The sequence below is a fragment of the Panthera uncia genome (genome assembly GCF_023721935.1).
Source record: "Panthera uncia isolate 11264 chromosome A1 unlocalized genomic scaffold, Puncia_PCG_1.0 HiC_scaffold_16, whole genome shotgun sequence".
NCBI lineage: Eukaryota > Metazoa > Chordata > Mammalia > Carnivora > Felidae > Panthera > Panthera uncia.
This window is the reverse complement of record NW_026057576.1, coordinates 8513305-8529335: the sequence shown is the minus strand read 5'-3', so window position 1 is coordinate 8529335 and position 16031 is coordinate 8513305. Positions and strand designations below refer to the sequence as shown.

Below are 16031 nucleotides of genomic sequence, written 5' to 3'. Positions count from 1 at the left end.
CACTCTCCTTTGGCAGTCCCCTCCATAGGGGTTGCTCTCAGCTCCCCAACCCTCTGTCCTTCGGAAATCCACCTTCGCGTTCTCTCTCTACGCTTCTTCATATGTCCTTTCTTCCCTGTTAAATTACAGGCCCCCCTAGGGCAGGGACCCCGTAGCTTTCTCTGTACCGTGCCGTTCCTAACAGAGTGCACGTGTGATGGAACGCTCAGGAAGTGCCTCTTGGATGAAGGGTCCTACTCTGCCCTGAGGGCCGGGGGCCAGGGCTGGAGGACAGGGCTTTCTGGGGCGTTAGATGAGGTGGTCCAGCTGTGGTGCCTCTTTCCCTGCCTTTGGCACCTCGTTGCACACCCCACAGGTAACCTCAGCGCCGGGAGCCGGTGCCCGCCTGGCCTCTGGCCATCTGGCATCCTTCCCGGTGACATTTCACTTTGACCTTTCCTTTGAAGAAGGGTTTTGAAGCAACATTGTACACGTAAAGGTCAACAAAGAAGAGTGGATGATGTGCCGACAGAATGTGAGTTAAAAGGCAGGAAGCGAGGCTGCTTGATACAACCAGGTTGGAGGGGATGAGCAAAAAAAAAGCGTCCCTGAAATATTCTTTAATCATTTGTCTTTAGAGACGTAAAGTGGGACATGGAAAACAAACATTTCCATTCAATGTATACACAGTTTGGCAAAACAAATAACTGGGCTTTGTGAGTGTCCAGACCTCCTGGAAGGAGGAAAGTGGCCTCTTGACTGGGCATTCTTTCCCGCCTGAGTTCAGAGTGGAAGAAGTCACAGGAGCCGCCCCTGTGGTAGAGCAGGTGAAGGAAAGCATTTTATTTTTCTAAATGGAGGCGAAAACTTCCAGGTTTGGCCCAAGAGCCAAACCGACGAAAAGGTCTCTGGATGGTGTGGCGTTGTCCCGGGGGAGTGACACACGGCCTGAAGCATGTGACCTGCTCACTCCTCAAGGGGCACTCACTGAGCATTTCCTGGCACCTCAATGACGCAACTGAGATCTAGAACGGCTACGGTCACTGCCAGCCCCCAACACACACGCTGCAGAGAACATCGGTCTTAGTGCTGCAGAAACCGGGATATTGAAGTATTTTAAAATAAAAGCGAGTGGCTAAAGACCCAGTCATTGTTAATTATATTGTTTATATATATATAATTAATATATTTATATATAAATATTTAAAAGAATTTTTTTTAATGTTTTATTTATTTTTGAGACCGAGAGAAACAGAGCATTAACAGGGGAGGGTCAGAGAGAGTGGGAGACACAGAATCTGAAACAGGCTCCAGGCTCTGAGCTGTCAGCACAGAGCCCGACACGGGGCTCGAACTCACAGACTGTGAAATCATGACCTGACCCGAAGTCGGACGCTCAACCGACTGAGCCACCCAGGTGCCCCAATATATTTATATTTTTAATAGTTTTAAGCCAATTTACATATTTCTAAGCAATAGCTCTGGAGTCTTTTAGCATCTGAATTAGAGGGTAGATAGAAATAAATCAGACTGTCAACTTATTTGTATGTTTTAACCTATATGTTTGTTTTTGTTTTTTAATTTTTAAAAAATGTTTTTATTTGTTTTTGAGACAGAGAGAGACAGAGCATGAGCAGGGGAGGGGCAGAGAGAGAGGGGGACACAGAATCCGAAGCAGGCTCCAGGCTCCGAGCTGTCAGCACAGAGCCCGATGCGGGGCTCGAACTCACAGACTGTGAGATCATGACCTGAGCTGACGTCGGACGCTTAACCGACTGAGCCACGCAGGCACCCCTTACCTATATATTTGAATAGTGCTTTGTCAATTACCAAATGCCTTCATATAATAAATGCACAGTTATTCTGAGTACTTAATCTTCACATCGCTTCACGAGTTGGCTCTTAATGAGACCTCTTGTAAATTAAGGAGCTCATAATAATAGCAAAGATACAGCACTTACTATGTGCCAGGTGCTCTTGTGTGCATTGTACGTTTTAATTCATTTGAGCCTCCTCAAACTCTGAAGTAGCTATTATTACTATTCCCTTCATCTTGCAGAGGGGAGGAAGGAAGCTCAGAGAAGTTACTTGCCTACCAAATTTTGAATCCAGTTTCATCCGAGATTTTCATTTCTATCTTGCCTCTGTCTTCCTTGATTTTTCACAGTAGAGAAGAGGCAGCGATGGGGTGAGGTGTAGGTGAGGTAAGTAGTATCCTTATCCCAGTTTTCAGGTGATAAGACTGAAACAGAGAAGTCAAGTGACTTGCCCAAGATCACACAGCTAGGGCCAGGCAGGCCTTCTGATTCCTCAGATCAGTGAGCAGATATAAAATCGGACATAGGAAAATTACCTTCCACTCGGTGTGACTTAAAGTCAGTAATGTAGCTTGATAGGAGTTGCCAGGCCTTCCCACCCAGGTGCACGGAGTCCTGGCATTGTCTTCCAAGCCCAGTTTGTGGGCAGAGAATGTTCAGAAGAGGGACCTCTGCACACAGCAGCCATTTCATTTTATACCACAGAGACATTGTGAAGGCACCTGCCTAGGGATTCACACTCAGGTTGGAGGTACCAGATATTTTCACCTGTTGGCTGGCCCAGGGAATGTGATTGTGTATATGAGGCTGTGAGGGAGCTTCCCTGTTAGGTCAGAAAACTTGCCGACCCTGGTCCTGACCTTGTCTTTCTTGTAACCTGATTTGTGTAATGTGACTGGGCTGGCTGTGGATAGACTGGAGGGTGGCCTTGCTGTGTTTCCTGGTGTGGGCAGGGATGGTGGGGGGGCGGGGAGGGGATTGCTGGCCAGCCAAGAGGTGGGTTTAGGTCGGGGCCTGGCTGAGTGAAGAAGGTGGGGACGACTCTCACATCAGCCACTTAGAGCTCTGGTAAGTACCACAGACTCCCTTTGAGGCTCAGTTTTCTCATTTATAACATGAGGATTGATTGTTGATCTTCTGTGTGTGTGAAACGCCGAGGACAGTGTCTGTGACATAGCAGCTGCTCAGATTTTATTAAATTAAGTTGAAGACTTTAAAGAAAAAAGCCTTTTTATAGTGCAGCGTGTTGTTGGAACTAATCACTAGAATCTCTCTGGGCATTTTTGAGATCACGCAAGGTCTTGGACAGCTCGGGTCCAGCTCGCTTTGGAGGAGGAGGGTGAATCCGCAGGTGGTCTGTGACTCCGTCCAGCTGTGCAGTTCTAGAACAGAGGCATTGTGCTCGGAGTAGGCCTGGATGGCCACATTCCCGAGGTGGCAGAAGCAGCTGCAGGCGCCCGGAGTTCACTGCCCGTAAGGCTGGCGTCATCAGGGCTCCTGCAGGGAGCAGATGGCCATCTCAAGCTGGGTAATTGGCGGCGAGTGTGGTAAAGCCACTGTTTACAAAGGCAAGGCCAGGGTTACGGGTGGTCCGACGGGTTTAGTGGCCTGGGATTGTGAGGGGGCCCTGAGTGGCCCAGCACCCTAGGCTTGGAGGGGCAGGAGAGGGTTTGGTGAGCACAGCTGGCTGTGTGGGGGGGAATGTTCCATCACAGAGCCGCCCGCCTCCTGCTGGCCCCAGAGAGCTCAGGGTGCACCCAGGTGGGCTCCCAGGGTGTGGTGGAGGAGGGTGGAGGGTGGCTCTGGGGCAAACAGAAGAGGAAGTGATTCAGGCACTGGAGGACAGAGACCATTTAGGTCAGCTGTGCATCCTTACATTTTAGTTTGCTTTAGATGAGGCTCAGTTCTTAAAATACAGTTGAAGTGATCGGACAGAGGTCCATTTTGAAAGGGTCTACACTCATGGCTTCTTTGGGAAGATTCCTTCAGTTACATAGAATCCTGAAGACCCGCATGCAGGTGCTTCTAAGTCATTCAGATGTGGTATTTTGAATAATAATCTTTCTCTTCCTCTTCCTCTTCCTCCTCCTTAAAAAGAGAGGGGTGGGGGAGAGAATGACAGACTTACCAGTGAAAACCATTTTTAATTTGGGATTGATACAAAAGTGGGCCAAGTGCCATAGTTTGCCAAGTCATAGATTTGGGCCGCTGTTTTTCGAAGTGCAGCATGTATGTGCCCTGTGTGCAATTTTAGGGAGTGCACAGACATTTTTATATTAATAGGTATGTTAAATGGTAACATAGATTAGAAAAACTAGAGACCTGATGTGTCCAGAGCTCACTACCTGTACGGCTGTAGCCATCAGGGACCCTGCAGGAAACAGATGGCACTTTTCATTGGGTAATGGAGCTGAGTTTAATGTTTGAGTTCAGATCATTTTTGGTGGTATTCCATTTGGGAGTAATACAAAGTTTTCTACAAAATAATATTTGATTTATAAAGAGGTGGATTCCTTAAAAAAAATTTTTTTTTTAACGTTTACTTATTTTTGAGACAGAGAGAGACAGAGCATGAATGGGGGAGGGGAGAGAGAGAGGGAGACACAGAATCGGAAGCAGGCTCCAGGCTCTGAGCCATCAGCCCAGAGCCCGACGCGGGGCTCGAACTCACGAACTGTGAGATCGTGACCCGAGCTGAAGTCGGATGCTCAACCGACTGAGCCACCCAGGTGCCCCTGGATTCCTTTAACAAACAATGTTATAAGTAACAATATGCATGCTACAAAGATACAGCAAAAACTCCCAAAGCAGGTGTGAGAATAGACTGCTTTGGATGTATTAGATGGTCCTGTGACTCTTTCCCAGCACTGGCATTCCTTGATGGTTTCTTATTTGGGGACCATCTTACACAGATGAAAATGTTTTCAAGAAGTGCCTCAAGAAATTTTGTCTAAGTTTATGGGAGGAAAGAGAACAGAGCCATTTTTAAGTGGAGTCCCAACTGATACATGGCAGGTGTGTCTCGTGACCCGTCTGCCCGTCTGCCTGGCCCCCGCTTCTCCTGGGGAGAACGGTTTCCTGGGTGGGAGCCCCGTGGAGTCATAAATCATTCCCTGCACATTAGGTTTCCCTAACTGTGCTCCTGTGTAGGATTGCAGCGACACAGCCAGCTATTTAGCCCCAGGACAACAAATTAAGTCTATCAAAGTACAGAAATTCAGAGGCCGAGGCTTGCAAGTGCTTGCTTAATTCCTTCTGGTAATTACTGGGCTGGCGCAGGCAGGCTCTTCTCTCCTGGATGTGGGCCGCCCTCCTGGCCACATGCAAGGCTCATTTGTCTTCATACGCTTCTTCAGCACTGCCGTTGGGTTGGGGACACATCCGTGGGAGGGTAGGGGCGGGCTGACACCTGTCTGCAGGGAGTTGTGTACCCAGGGCTTGTAAATGCCCCGGAGAGTAGCATGAACTCACCTGTCAGGTGTGCCTGGGCAGACAAAAGGCCGCCACCAAGCCTCGAGAGCTTTCCGAACATTCAGTGCAGAAAGTATCCCGAAATTTGCTTCCCAGACAGTTTTCCTTCCAGCTCCCCAAGTTGGGCATGTCTTCTCCCTGCCTCACTGGTGATTTCTCTGTCCTGGGAGTGCACCTTGATGATCTTTGGAAATTCTTTGCTAGTGCTAAGAGACCTTCTTAATTTTTTACCGCCTGATGATCTTTTACTTCTGATTACCTACTAAAGCCTTCCTATTTTCTTGAGATCCTGCGCACAGAGAGGCATTTCCTGTCTCCTGTATCTTGAGTTAAAAGCTTTAAGTATGTCATTTAAACCAACAAATGCTGCGCTCTTCCTCAGCTTTATTATTCTGTGCCCTGTCACGATGAAGGATCTTTGCTGTGTGTTAAACCTGGAACTTATGTTTGCAGTGGAACAGAACAAGAAAAGACCCAGAGCTTGCAGGGAGGGTGTATTAAATAGGAGTCACTTTCACCTTGGTGAAACGCTCAAAGCAAAATGACTGTTACATATAATAAGTGGCTTGTGCAAGGAGGTGGAGCTCCTCTCACAACTGCAGCCGGAGCTACAATTATTGATTTCCGGGGCGGGGGGGAGAATTTTGACTTGAAGCGGAATTAAAGTACACGGAGAACATGCTGCTGTTGCACAGAACTTGTGTAGAGGTCCTGGAATCGGCCCAGGCGCCGTTAATAGAAAACCGTGCTGCGGTCTCTGGCGGATTGGGCTCTTCTTAGCTTTTATTATTTTTTAACGGCTTTATTGAATATACTTTAATACCATAAAGTTAATCCATTTAAAGTATAAATTCCGTGGTTTTGATTATATCCACAGAGTTAAGCAACCATTAGCACGTTACGGAACATTTTATTCACCCCTACACGGAAACCCATATGCAGGAACAGTGACTCCGCATTCCCTCCTCCATCCTTAGCCCAGCCCTAGGCAACCAGTAATACACTTTCTGCCTTTATCTGAGACGTTTCATACAAATGGAAGAGCACAATACGTGGCCTCTTGTGCCCGGTTTCTTTCCCTTAGCATGGTGTTTTCAAGGTTCATCCATGTGGTGGCTGGTGTCAGTGCTTCACTCCTTCTAAGGGCTGAATAATATTCCATTGTATAGATATTCTGTGTTCTGTTTATTCATCATTTGATGGACATTTTGGTGGTTTAAGCATTTTGGGGCTATTCTCAGTCATGCTGCTGTGAACATTTGTGTACACATTTATCTTGGTTATAGATCTAGGGGTGAGTTGCCAGGTCATATGGTAAGTGTGTTGTTTTTTGAGGAATTTTGTTGGTTTTAAAAAAATTATGAAAATTTTTTTATTGTACGTTTCAGTGGCATTAAGTACATTCACAATGCTGTGCGGCCATCGCCACATTCCTCCTCCTAGGTTTTTAGGAAACAAGCAACACCATTTCTTGGCCCCCCGAGGAGAAGTAACTTTAACTTTGATTTGGCAAAGGGAGGGGGACAGATTAGTAAAAAGCCTAGTCACTGTTACTTCCTTTTGAGAGCTAGAACGGGTGAAGGGTCCTTGGCCCCAAACCGTAGGGTCTGTCTCTGCATGGGTGCTACCGCTTTAAAAAATGTTGGTTAAGACCAGCAGCAGGGGAGGGGGTGTGTAACTTGAAGAAGCTGCCCAAGAACTGGGAGTAGGGGGCTAGAGAGGTGGGCTGCTGCCTGCATTCTTGGGGTGCCTCCTGGGTACCTCTCCAGGGCACACAGCAGGAGTACAAGAGGCTTATTTTCCTAGTGGATCAACAGGTCTACCTGGGCTCTGACAGGTGGCCTCAGGGAATCCTGAACGTAAGCGATCACGAGTTCTATTCACCGAGTCTCCATCATAGAACTAGAAGAGATCTTGGAGAAGGTTTGTGTAGGCCGTGGGCAGCAGAGCCCCGACATCCTTCTGCCCATGCCCTGGCAGGCCTGCCCCCTTGCTCTCTCGGGACCCCCTTGTGCTCGTCCATGACTCCAGCTTGCGTGTTGCTCACCCCCTGTCTGAGGAGTGCCTGCCTTCTTCCCTCAGCCTTGTCACGCCTTCACCTTGGCCGCTGCCTCCCCTGACCACTCCCTCCTGGGTCTGTTGCTCCGAAATTCCCCCATGCCTCCTTTCTCTGCTGCCCATTTGGAGAATGCCCTGTAGTGTTTGTATTGTATTCGTATGTTTCACCTCTTTTTTTTTTTTTTTTTTTAAATAATATGTCACTTGCTCACTGGCAAAGACTATTTTATTAAACTCTTAAGGTTCAGTTACTGGCAGACAGAAACATCGAATGACCAAAGTCAGGGTAGGTGCCACAGCCTACCCCCTCAGCTTGTTAACGAGATGATTCTTTTAAAATATTGACAAACCATGTAATTAAGAGCCGATTATTCACACATCAAACAATTGTTCACTTGAACTGGAGAATTTCTTAAAATAGCAGCTCCCCCTGGCTGCATTTATCTATTTGTGTAGCTCATTAGCTGTTTGGCAGAGAAATTTCAAAATGCCACGTAGGACCCAGTGCATTTGAAGAACAGTATGAAATGAAGAGGAAGTATTTCTGAAATATGTCACTTACTCAGAGACAGTCTCCCAGGAATGTATTTACGTTCAAAAGTGCATGATACATTTATGTGGGTAAATATATTTATTGTTGTTTTTAAACAATTGCATGAGCCTCACAGTAGTTTCCTCTTTGGAGAAGTGAGGAAACTAAGAATCAGAATGATTTGCCCCAACTCATTCACCTGGTCAGCATTTGAGCAGAGATTCAAACCAAAGTCTGTCTCCTTGGAAACCTCTGTGTTCTCATTCCTTTGCATGTCACTGTTAAGTGGGGGATCCTCCTCGTGTCTAATTAAAGTCTTGCTGTAATTACGTTATGGCCCACTGCCCTGGGGGACCTATTATAATCTCATGTAGCGTTTCAGTAGCATTGAACATAATGGAGCATCCAGGTGGGTCTAGAGTCGGATGCGCCAAGGTTTGCACCAAGGCTCCGCTTTATAACTACTTTACACAGCCGGCTTGCCCTAAGTGAAGGGGGTGTGACAGCTGTGTAAACTTCAAGGCCTGGTTTGAGTGTTAGATGAGGTTGTACACATACATACAGTGCCTTCCACGGGGGTGTCGGCACATGGTAGACGTTCAGCATGAACGTTAGCCATTCTTACTGTTGTTATTGCTTATGAGGGGTATGGCTGGCTTCAGACGCGTGTTTATTACTCCAGACTCAGAGGCAGAATTCAGAGGCTGGTGGGTGACAACTGGGAAGGGGGCGGGGGGGAGTGGCTGCCTGGAGCGTCACTTCTTCACGCCTGCCTTCAGTAGCCTGGCTCTTCCTCCCTCCCCCACTCTCCCCTCTCTTTCCTGCCCTGATCAGTGTTTCCTGTGACAGCCTGGGAGGATTTCTGCCTCAGATGTTGGATTGGTCCCTTCCGACTCTTAGAACTCGTGATTTCATTTTTTGAATCTCGGGCATTAAAAAATAGATGTCCATGGCTCCTTGGAGGGCAGAACGTTTCTGGGAGAGGGAGAAACGACCTTCCTCATAGGCTGGACGCTGCCTCATCTCTGTGCTTTCTCGGAACCACAGAGTGGAGATGTCCTTCCCACTCAGACGCTGAAACAGTGTGTTTGGCCTAACAAGAGGACTTTTGAGTAAAGTGGCCGTGGGCTCTTTCTGTTGTCCTGGTCACTGCTGTTCGGAGCTTCTGTGCCTGCCCCGTGACCTGGGGATGAGGCATTCTCCCTGGGGCACCTTGTGAGCGTGGTGGGGCTTAGCTGGTTGGCTCCTTTCCCTCACAGGGGCCCTGCCTGGCCGTCCCATCAGCCCTTCAAGGTTTGACCTTCACCTTCCAGGCAGAGTCATCAGAGGGCGAGGGTCTCAAGCCTTCTACAAGATACCAATTCACCCTCAGAAGTGAGAACTCACTTCTGATTAATAACTCAGATTAATGTCTTAGTCCACACGGCGTTTTTTAATCGTTTACTTTTTCCCTTCGTCTCCTTGCCTCTTAGTTATTCTCAATCCTGGTTTGGGTACCCTGGAGGGTTCTCCAGGGATATGGTGACAAGGTTTTGCTCTCTTGTGAATATGTGCTTGTTTTCAGACACTGTACCTTTTGGGGTTTTTTTGATAGAATTATTAAACCAGTTCACTTAAAAAAGAAACTCTGTGGAACACTTTGCGGTCTGCAGTTTCACATGTAAGGCAGGCTTTCTCCACCCCAGTGCTCCCGAGCCTCTCTGTTGGAAGGCTGTCCGTGCGGCAGAGTGAAGGCCTCTGAGCACTAGATGGCAACACCTGCTTCCCTCGGCTGTGGCCACCGGAAATGTCTCCGGGCACTGCCTGATGCCCCTTGGTGGGAGCAGAGTCACCCCTGCTTGAGAACTGCATCCCGCAACCTCTGGCTGGCCCCCGCTAGCTTCTCCTGCCACCCCTCCTCTTCCCTTGGCATCACCAGGAGACACGGGCCGATGGGGAGGAGCGCCCTTCACTGGCCCGTTGCAGCGCAGAGCAAAGAAGGGGTTTGTGGCCTTTTCCCGGAGTATTCTGCATCTCAGAGGAAGGTTGAATCATCAAATTGTGAGCCCAGCGGTCTTTTCCTTGGTGCAGAATGGCCGGAGTAATTTTAGTTATCAAAGGATAGGGGGTAGGATAAATGTCTTGCTGTTACTTCCTTGACCATGTTTCCTTTAGAGTTTGTCATTTTTCCCCCCCGTAAGTTTTGTAGAACCAGAGTGTGCGGTCTTTCGAACAGCATTTATGCTTAAATGCTATTGCCGTCTCAGGGAGTAGACAGAAACTGGTATAGGTCCCAAATACAGGCGGGATTAGGACGGACGTTGGAAATTGGAAGAAGAGGTGGGTTACTCACATTCTGAGATGGACGCTGGAATCTATTCTGCGAGTTTTCCTGGGAAGCTGCTGAGTAGCAGCTGTAAATCCCATGGTCACGGGTAGAAGACACCCCCCTACCGTTGAGGAGCTGGTAAGCCAGTGTGTGTTGTGCTCCCGTGGAGCTGTGGAAGTCAGGAAGTGTGGGTCCAGTGGAAACGTAGGAGAACATAGTATTTTGGATGCTGGTACCCTCCAGATCTGCCCCTTGCGGGTATGTTGTTTCAGTTAATAAGGGTCTGATCATTTCTGGGTAGATCTGAAGTGCGGGGTTAAGGCTGGGAGGCCGAAGGAGAGAAGGGATCACTCCCATATTCCTGTGGTTCTCTCAGCGGGTTGCAGGTGCAGCTGGGACAGTCTGGACTGTTCTTGATGCGGTTCCTACAGTGCCCACACAGCAGGCTCCCCAGGGACCAGGAGAGCCTCTGAGCTCAGTTCTGGATCCTTTCGTGATGCCCGGAAGCCTGCCCTGCTGGTTCTGGGGACACTGCAGGCTCCTTCCTGTACTTGTGGCTTTGGTTCCATCCTCCCTGTCTTTCCTGGAGCAGAAAAGTGGTTTCTGTTTAACTACTCAGCCTCTTAGCCTGTGCTCCCTTTTAACCGACAGAAATCTTATGCTGAAATTTGCAAACTATTCATGCCAAAGAAAACGATTAATTATGATTTGCTGCTTTCAACCACAGATGCTCCCCTTTAAGGATTCTGACAGCCCACACATCCGCTGGGGAACTGCCTTGGGCGTCCCATAGGTTGCTGGGCCTTCCCAGAGGAGCTCCGTTCTTGGCAGCATTCTCGGCGAGAGTCCGTGGACTTAACAGAAATCCCCCGATCGCCTTGAACTGTGCTGTCTGTAGCTTTGTTCCTTACAGTAACCATAACATCTGACCTTCCCGCGTGTAGTTGGGGCTCATCTTACTTCTGGTAATTTCATGCAGTTGCTCTAGGAAACCAGAAGCGTTCTTCCTCCAGTGAATATTTCGTCCATCCTTAGTTTTCAAAGAGGGATTTCCAGTGATAGACTTTAAGAAGTCAGAGATTTTGGTCCAATAAAGGTCACTGCCGCCTCTCTGGTTTCTGAAACTGTATCTGGCGCCCAAGACATTTGTGGAATGAATGGAATAAAATCACATTCGCAGGCAAAGCAGGTACTTAAGTTGCCAAAGAGCTGGGAGTTGTGTCTCATAAATGGGAAAGCATTTTTAGTGGTTCATCAGTGTACTTAATGAAAAGACCTGATTCCCTTTGATGTGTAAATTACTCAGTGGAAGTATGCTTGCTGGTGTTTCCATGTTATTTTACGTACATATTTCCTGTCAGTGTGCCAGGTGCTCCCCGTTACCCAGAGCCACATGGTGTCATAGCCACACCCTTTCAGTGAAGCTTGTCAGGGGTGGTGTTGAAATGTTGCTTGCTGTGTTTATGACACAAGTGAAATTGAATCCTTAAGGTCTGAAGTGTATGTAGCATTCTCCTTCCTTGGTAGAAAGTGAGTCGCCGGATCTGTAGGAGTAGAATGGTCGGTTGGAACATTCTTGGATTAAAGAAAAGCAGTTATAATGAGTTTATTTGCTATGCATTCCAACCCCATTAATCCTGATGAGTTCAGCCTGGATTAACGTATGGCATGCTTTTCTTCCGGACTTCCAGCTTGAGCATTAACTGCTTGTATACCGTGCCAGGAGAATGGGAGCAGAGTGGGGATCCCCTTTAGGCTGCTTCATCATGCCCAAAGAAGCAGGAGAGGACCTTGTGTGATGTGAGCATATACCCAGCTTGGTGCTGTGTTCACTTGATTGGGCGGCCCATAAGGGAGCGGTCCTCAAGCTGTTCAGTCCCAGAACCGCCTTGTGCTCTTACAGACTATTGAGGACTCGAAGGAACTCTTGCTTATGTGGGTGGTATGTATCTACATTTATCATCTTACAAATTTGAGTTTGGATCAGCTTCAAATATTTACGTACTAATCCATCTAAAAATAACAATAAACCATTTTCTGTTAATGTATCATTTCTATGAAAAATAACTAGTTGCTAAATAATTTAATAGGAGTAGTGTCATTTTACATATTTACAAATCTCTTTAATGCTCAGCTTAATAGAAGGCAGCTTGATTGTTATGTCTAATTATGCATCAGTCGGTTTTGATGTCTGTTTTAGTTGAAATATATAAAGAAAATAGCCCTCAGGTAGATACTTGGAAAAGGATAGTAGCCTTTTTGGATAATTATGAGTGTTTTTTTTTTTTTTAATGTTTATTTATTTTTGAGAGAGAAAGACAGAGTGTGAGCGGGGGAGGGGCAGAGAGAGAGGGAGACACAGAATCCGAAGCGGGCTCCAGGCTCTGAGCTGTCCGCACAGAGCCCGACGCGGGGCTCGAACTTATGAACCTCGATATTATGACCTGAGCCGAAGTCAGACACTTAACCGACTGAGCCACCCAGGCGCCCTGAGTGTTCTTTTTCGATACTGCACAAAAACTTGAAAGGTTGGTTCCACAGTGGAATCTAAAACCATATTGACAGGCTTTTTGTACTTGAAAATGTGTCTGTTTTGTACTTTTTTCAAAAATTCCGCTTTGTACTTTGAATCAGTCGTTTGTCCATGTTTCAGTGAAATACTGTCTTACTGAATTATGCAGATCTTCAAACGTTGACAGATTTCATCATGTAATTGTTTTCTAAAAATCGCATTTGTTAACATCACCACCAGTGTCATCAGGAAACTGTTTTAAGTTTTGGGAATCTTTTGAGTTCTTGGTGACGGATGCAAGTTTTCCAAAATTCTATTTTTTTTTTTTTTTGTTTTTTTGTTTGAAAGCTCAAATTTTATCGTTGGCAACAAGCATTGTTAGTTATTTTCCTTCTAGCTTCTGCTCCTTTTATTTCAGAGTTTTATTCCTAAGATACAGATCCGATCATGGCTCTTGGCTGTCTCTCCCTTCCCGGAAGAACAAAGTGTAGTTTTCTTGGCTTGGCCACAAGGACTTGGATGAATTTGCCCCCATCTCCCAGCACTTTGATAGTTTCCAGCCTCTGTGTTTTTTTGTTTTTGTTTTTTCATTGGCTTAAAACAGCACACATTTATTGCCTGATGGTTCTGGATGGAGGTCAGAAGTCCGAAATACATCTCACCAGGCTCAAGTCAAGGTGGTGGCAGGGATGTGTTCCTTTCTGAGGACTCTTGAGAGACAGTCTAGTTCCTTGTCCCTCCCAGCCTGCCTGCCTTCCTTGGCTCCTGGTCCCCTGACACATTCAAAGCCAGCAGTGGCTGATGGTGTCTTTGTCACATTGCATCCCTCTGACACTGACTCTCCCGCCCCCTCTTCCACCTGGTGGACCCTCGTGACTACGTCAGGCTCGCCACAGGAAAATCTTCCCATCTCAAGGTCAGCTGATTAGCATCTTTATTCCTCTTGCAACCTTAATTCGTCCTTGCCATGTAACCTAACATATTCACCAATTCCTGGAATTGGGATTTGGATGTTTGGTGGGGGGACTGTATTATTCTGGCAGCCACAGTCAAGCCTGTCTAGTTTCACAGTTCAGTTCCTGCTGTCTATATGTTGGCTAGACTTGTCCTTTAGGGCTTCACTGCAAAGGCCTTTCCTCACGTCTTCAGGTGGGGCCAACCACTTTCTCTTCAGCCAAGACAGAGACTCACATATGAGCCACACCACCTCAGTGCCCTTGTCCCCAGTAAGGCATCTGTAGGTCAGTCTCCCCTGCGGGGCCGTGACCCTCTCAGTGCCCTTGTGGTACCTGGCATATGGTAGAGAAAGAGCAACACGCTGTCAATTTGGGGCATTTGATTATGGGCCGTGTTTTAGATGCCATCGACTGCATTTCAGTTTCTTCGGTGTGATAATGGCATTGCAGTTTTGCCGGAGACGTTGTTCTTAGGAGTTACCAAAATAGAGGTCAAGTGTCACGGTAGCTATTACAGCTCACTATCAAATGGTTCACGAGAAAAGTTTATATAAAAATAAAACGAACATGGCAAAATGAGAAATGTCGTTAAATGTAGATGAAGGGTATGTAAACGTTCCTTTCGTGTTTCTGTAGGTTTGCACATTTTGCAAATAGAAAGCGGAAAAGAACGAAGCCTTGAGTACAATGAGCGTACAAAAGGTGTGGGTCGGGGTAGAGTAGGATCTCCGTGGTTGGAAATCTGGTTTGCTGCTGTGGAAGTTCCAAAACTCTGTTGATTAGCGTCTTGACGTGCATCTTCGGTGTGATGATAATCCGCTCTGGGTTTCATTAGTGCAGATCACGTCAGGAGACTTTAATTAAACCTCTCCAGCTCCTGGGTGAGCGCGTGAGTGTGTGCAGAGTAGAAGTGGTAGGATTGAGGAGACAGAGGACTTTATATCAGCAGAGGTAACTTGCTTTCGGATGGGGGGGCTCCGGCCACTCGATCCCATTCCTTGTGGGACTGCAGGCCACTCCGCTAGGCTCATGGTGACAGCGTGCGTTCTACATTTAGAGCACCCTGGCCCATCCTGAGGTCTCCAGGGCAGGCGTACGTTTGTGCCCATCTGTCAGCCGGTCCAGAGAGTCTTTGGCAAGATGGCCACTCACAGGTGGAGTCTGTTTCCTGAGGGACCCAGATAAGACTTTCTGCCCCCGCCACTTTCAGTTCTCAGTGCGGTCGTCAGAGGTGGGGGGGGGGGGGTGGATTCTCTCCCCACACGGCTTTGTGCCTTCCCATCTACCACCCATCTACCTTTGTGCCCTAGGTCTGTGGAGGGAGTCTGTCTGGGTGATGCTTGTTTGAGATTTGGTCCTCGTTGGTGGAGGTCACATGGTAAGATCTCTGGTTCGGAGGACATCTCGTCCAGTTTCGTCCCCTGCCCAGTGGTGCTTCACCATATGCGTGTTCAGTCCCCGTGAAGGGCCCCTTACCTGCCTGGCCTCTGATGCCACCTACCTTTGCTTGGTGTTATAGGTCGGGTGTCTTTTCTGACTCCGAGCTGAACAGAATCATCCCTCGCCTCACAGCCACAGGCATGGAGGTTCTGGGGCCCAGGTGGGTGGCGCCTAACGTCTCTTCTTTGCTTCCCAGGAGCCGGAGGTGCCCATCTCATCCCTCCCGAGACGTCTTTGCTCCAGGACCCAGGTGATCCTCGGGTGACGAGTTGACAAGTCCTCACATCCGGTTCCAGGTACAGTCTGCCCATCTGCACGCTGGCAGGGCGGTCTCTTGGGCACTAGAATGGATTGTCCGTTTAGACCTTCAGTTGGCTGTTGACTTTATAAATTAACTGACAGCTACACCCTGCGTCATCATCTTTTAAAGCTTATCTGTCACTGCTCTGCCTCTTCAGAGCCCTTAGCAGTTCAGGCCCATCCCCTCGTCAGAAAACGCGAGTGCCCTTTCACTTTTGCGGGCTGATTAAATTTCTGCATTTCCTTGAGACAGAACTCCCAATACCCTGCCCAATGCAAGGCTTGGGAACTGGGCGGGGGAAAGACCGACATCCCAGGTGAAATCTATGTCCATCAGGGCAGCTGTGGAGAGAGGATCTGCCGAAGCCTGCCGCTCACTCCCGGTGTGGATGCAGGGCTGCTGCGTGGTGTGTAGCCCTTGGTGGCCCTCGCTCTGGGCAGCGGCCCCTGGCCTGTCCGTGCTGGTGTGCAATGCCGTGACACTGATGGTTTGCACTGCGGTGCTGCCTTTGACTCTTGGAGCCTTGGTGCTTCTCAGGGTCAAGGGCTGGCTCCAGTTTCCTTCCTGCTCTCAAGCCTTTCCTCCTGCTCCTATCTCTTTATTCCTCTGCTTTCCCCCCTTTTACCTAGGGATTCTCCCGTAGCTTATTCTTAGGTT

At 48.0% G+C, this 16031-nt stretch overlaps 1 protein-coding gene across 3 annotated transcripts in view; it reads left to right on the top strand.

Annotated features, from left to right (window-relative positions):
* SLC7A1 (solute carrier family 7 member 1) overlaps positions 1–16031 on the top strand; it is an 80534-nt gene that overhangs the window by 23268 nt on the left and 41235 nt on the right. For 2 of the 3 annotated variants that reach the window (XM_049647389.1, XM_049647391.1), the window contains one exon: positions 15270–15369. The gene's annotated coding sequence lies outside the window, so the exon portion shown is untranslated. Of the gene's footprint in view, positions 1–1781; positions 15012–15269; positions 15370–16031 lie in introns of those variants that run through there. The other variant, XM_049647392.1, reaches the window with a different exon arrangement.